We start from the raw sequence: 5,389 nt of genomic DNA on the forward strand, positions 1-5,389 counted from the left end.
CGTCGTACCCGCGACTCTACTCGTCGATTTAGCGTCCTCGACGTCCACGCGTTCTCGTCGAGACGTCGCGAATTAATTAACCACCTGGTCGGCGACGATACCGTTGCGTTTCACGGCGACAATTTCGCAGACTCGGCGGATGCGCGCATGTAAAATAAAACGAAATTCTTTTCGGTTTTCAGATCAGGTCTCAGGCGAGTCGCAGTTTTAGCGAACATTCGAGTCGATTTGAAATTTCGATTGATCTTTCGTTGAACCTTCGTTAATGATGTGACAGAATTAATACTCCAATGTTCAGTATTCATTTCGTAATATCTATTCTCCGATACATATATATGTATGTACTACGGGCGGTTTGTAAAGATGACTAGCAAAGTGGCACAAACGAAACAGATATACTGCTTGTTCGTCCGCTGATCTGTAGATGTAGATGGTCAGTTCATAAACACGACAATTTTGGAAAATAATAAAAACAAAACTGTAATTCGACACTTTCAAATTTCTAGCGGCCAAAATTATACACGTATACGCAATCATTGCATAATTTAGAACATAATTTTTAATTGCAAAGTGTTGTTTGCAACCATTTCGCATCGCTGTCCGACCTCGTGTGTACTTGCTTCTAGATCTACATATACATATATCGCGTCGCGGAGGGAATTATCATTTTAAGAAACGTACATGCACCGAAAAATCGTTCCTTTACCAATGTGATACTCACGGTCTATCTCTCTCTCTCTCTCTCTCTCTCTCTCTCTCTCTCTCTCTCTCTCTCTCTCTCTCTCTCTCTCTCTCTCTCTCTCTCTCTCTCTCTCTCTCTCTCTCTCTCTCTCTCTCTCTCTCTCTCTCTCTCTCTCTCTCTCTCTCTCTCTCTCTCTCTCTCTCTCTCTCTCTCTCTCTCTCTCTCTCTCTCTCTCTCTCTCTCTCTCTCTCTCTCTCTCTCTCTCTCTCTCTCTCTCTCTCTCTCTCTCTCTCTCTCTCTCTCTCTCTCTCTCTCTCTCTCTCTCTCTCTCTCTCTCTCTCTCTCTCTCTCTCTCTCTCTCTCTCTCTCTCTCTCTCTCTCTCTCTCTCTCTCTCTCTCTCTCTCTCTCTCTCTCTCTCTCTCTCTCTCTCTCTCTCTCTCTCTCTCTCTCTCTCTCTCTCTCTCTCTCTCTCTCTCTCTCTCTCTCTCTCTCTCTCTCTCTCTCTCTCTCTCTCTCGAAAAAAAAAGGTATCGCGAAAAGCGAGTAAATTCGCGACGAAATCTCTTCGACGCCTGCGTTATCGCACCCGTTTCATCACGATGAAGGCGAAATACGTGTAGCGAAAGAGAGAGAGCGCGCGAGACAGGGCGATAGTAAGCGCGCGCGAAAGGGAAGCGGAGGCAGGGAGAGAAGTGGGAGAGACAACGATTTGGCGTGTACAAAAAGCACAAAATTAAATTTCGGTCCCCTCGCGCACGCAATATACGAACCTTGGTATATTCTGGCTGGGAAGGGACGCGAGGTCCTCTCCAATGGCGTTTAGCGGTACGTTAACTATCATTCGGTCTCGCCCTGGGGCCAATTCGCTAACCCGTGTTTACCGATGCCCAGGGCGCTGTTAAATAAACTACAGGGACGAGAACCGGGGTCAGACAGTTGTACGCGCGATTAAAAGCGTAACCGTGACCGGGGACCACTTGGAGGAACGCTTCATGCATCGCTTAGATGTTTCTCGTGTCAAACTGGCAACTAATGGCAAATCGACGATAGTGTTCGTGATATTTGCAACTGATGTTTGAAACACTTGGAATCCAACTAGATCTTTCGGTCTGATCTGAGTTAATAACTCGAGAGATTTCTAATGTAGATCCTTCGTATGGATTAGTATCAAATTTGGTTAACAGCTAATACTATCGTCGATTTTGGCTTGGAATAGAACTCTTCGGTCGAATATGAAACGATGCAGAGAGAAGAAAGTGGAGTATTTGGGATCGTTAGAAGTTTATTGATCTAATCTAATTTTAGATTCCTGGTAGAATTATACTTCCCATAGGTTTATGTTACATTTCAATCGAAAGTATAAGTAAGGTCTTGTAAATTATGAATTTGATACTTAGAAGAGAAACTTTATTGAAGTTGAAAGTGAAAGATCGGTTATTCGTAGGTGAGTTTTAGAATGAAAAAATAGACTGACGAGTTACATTGTAATCGACAATGCTTTTATCTTTGTCTATTTTGTAAGACAACTGTACATAATGTGGAGAATGTTTGATAAAAAAAAAAAAATACAGAATACTACTGATTATTTTAAAGATACAAATCCATAAAATCTATTACAAACAGGACAAATCACTCACCCGTTTTATCTTCAAAATTACATCGCTATGCGTTACTATTACTTTTCGATTTCTTCGAGCTCGAACGATGCAGGCAGCGCCACGAGGGTAATAATTTTATCAAGAAAGGACGAATCGAGGAGGAACGATAAACCGTGCGAGATAAGGGGTACCGCGTTCTCACATATACTCGTAGGATGTTTTAGGCGTTATCAAATTTGAAATCGATTACACGGGCTTTGTCGCAAAATCGGATCGCTGCAGATGGACCGAGCGTGCTTCCTGCTGCGTGCATATGTGCCAAGATACACGGCAGAAACGCGCGAGGCGTACGATGCAAGTTGCGACGTATTTATCTCTGTTGGATACTTTTGTCGCTTGTACAAGAGTACCCTTTCGGGCCATGTGTTCCGTTTACTAAGTCTCTCTTCGCTATCCCGCTTTCTCTTACTCTCCGTCGCTCATTTCGATCGCTAGCCTTCTTCCCGTGACCATTATTATTACTCGTTACCAACCCGTGATCCCATGCTTGCAATAATTGCAACGGGATTTTTGTCAACGAGTATCATTACTGGATCGCCGAACAGGATAACTATGCCTCGTATCTCGTATGCTTCGGCAGAATTTAACCTTCTATCTGCAGGGCACAAGTGTATTCGTCATTGACGGAGCGACAGGATACTTGATGCGTAGATCGTATTTATAGGAAATTTAAAGTTACAAAAATGCATAGAATTTTTGTTTGTACTTGTTGCGTTTCTCCTTTGCAATATATCATGACATAATAAAACATATATTTACTCCCTGAATCGGATAAAAGGACGCGTTAGGAATATGAAATTGTCCGACGACGTATCGAACTTTGGAATTGCTCTCTAGGAAAGACAGAAGATTTATCATTTTTACGTGAAAAATTTCAAGATGCAAAGAATGTATTTGATGCAAACAAACGAAATAAATTTGTACAAACTAGTCGTGTTTAAAAATATAAATCTAGGTAAGAATGAATCTACTATTTTTTAAGCATCTCGACGATTCTTCGAAGGACGAATATCAAGAGCATGTAATATTTTCGGCGAGCAGAAAATCCATTAGACGTAACGATCTTCGTATCAATGAAGCGAAGTTGGCCCAGAATTAGCCAGGAGGAATACGTAAAATTACGTTACGGTAATCGAGCGTCGGATAGAAGATTCTGGCGAACGAAACCGGAAGTGAAGCGACAGCCAGAATTCGCGAAAGTCGAGCGAAGACCGAGTAACGAGATCACGCTAACGGAGTTCATCCGGCTCGTTTATCAGGCACACCAGCTTCCAGCTTGCTTTTGCCGGGATCAAGATCCACGGATGCGTATGACGCTGGGTACTAGACAATTTTCCTCGCTTTCCTCCTTTCTCCTCGCTTCGTCGTCGTTTTCGTCCTCGTCCTCGTCTTTGTCGTCGCTCTCGTCGTCTTCTTCGCAAAGCTGTGATGTGTGTGCTCGCCGCTGGTGGGCTCGGTCGTTTATGCGAACGGAATTTACGCGTCTGCGGCACATGGTGCACGGCTGACTCGGCTTTATAAATCCGATGTTCGTTGGCGTTGTGTGTCGGGATTCGGCGGTGGCGAGGCGAGGCAAGACGAGGCGAGACGAGCGCCCTCCGCCAGCCATGTTTGCGGGTTTATAAATTGGGTTCGGCGCTGGGGATTTTTCTATTAGGACAAAATTGGTTCTTTCAACCGCCACCAGGGCGGTCGGTTCTTCCCTCTCCCTCCCTCAGGCTTCGCCGTTTCAGAACCGACGGCGTTCCACGCTTACCCGAACTCGTCGATCCTCTCTCTGTGTGTACGTCCCTCCTCGTCCTCTCTCCTCTTCGCCGTTTCCACTCTTCTCGCTTTATCTTTCCGTCCCTCTCCTTTTTCATCCTAAAGCTTCTCTCCTTTCAATTCTCCTCGTGCTTCTCGCTCTTTCCATTCCTGCCTATCTATTCCTCTTTCTCCCTACCGTAGCTTCTCATCCGGCTGTCCTCGTCACGAGCCAGAGAACGAGAGGAACGCTCTGTGATGGGGCGATTCGCCAGGGGCTGATGTGCCTCCCCGGTAAGGGGAGGGGATGCTCGTGGCAGCTCTCAAAAGTCGATATTTCCGTCACCGGTGTTATCGGTGTTTCCTACATTCTGTGTCCAGCGTCACCATAAACGAGGTTACCGATCAAAGTGCCGCCGTCGTCGACGTCGTCCTTGCCACGACGCTCTCTCGACTTTCCGCGGCAGAATCCGCAGCAACGGATCTACCGATTCGCCACCGATCGTTTTCCATCTTTACGTTTGCTTTCTCAACATCATGGAGGACGCTCGGGAAATATCGCTAGGTCGTTCCCTAGCGGGAACGTTGCTCTGTCTCGAGGAAAATGGTTTATCTGCAAGATAACAATAACGAATTCTATAATTTTGTACAAACCAAAGATGCTGTTACAGAGAAACTCGTGCAACACCGCGAATTTCACTGTTCCCTAACTTGTTGCTTAGATCGCGGTCAATCGTTAGCGAAAATTTCCGAGGCTCTCGTGTAGACCTATTTACGCGACATTTTCGCGAATTTTTCAAGCTTTAGACAGATAGTCGAAGATATTCAACCGAATGGAAAGGCGCTTTACACGCGTTGTATCGTTCGACGGAGTTAATTAGGCGACTTTCAGCGAAACCCGCGGCAGGAACAGCGAGATTGCCATGCGAAATAACGTAACTCGGTTAAACGCGCCACTTCAGGCGGCTTTCGAACTGTACTGATCAAACTATCCTCGAACATGACTTGCGAAACACTTTGGAATCGGTTCTTATTAGTTTCTCTATTCCACGAGTTTGCTTCGGCCTCGATACTTACCGGCAGAATCTAATTAGTAGACGCGCGTTCGACACCGCCGGAATTAATTTCATTCGTGCCGCGCGATTAAGAAGACGATTGTTCGCGATACTGGATTTTAAATGGCGCTGTTCCTTTCATTACCCTTCTTCTTCCACGCGTCCTTTAGTTTTCCCCCTTTTTCTCTTTTTTATGCTCTTTTTGCGTTTTTTGTCGGTTTTCGCTTCTTCGTCGGCGGTGTTCCAACGC

Source organism: Bombus impatiens, unplaced genomic scaffold (assembly GCF_000188095.3).
Source record: "Bombus impatiens unplaced genomic scaffold, BIMP_2.2 scf_0171, whole genome shotgun sequence".
In the NCBI taxonomy this organism is placed as follows: Eukaryota; Metazoa; Arthropoda; class Insecta; order Hymenoptera; family Apidae; genus Bombus; species Bombus impatiens.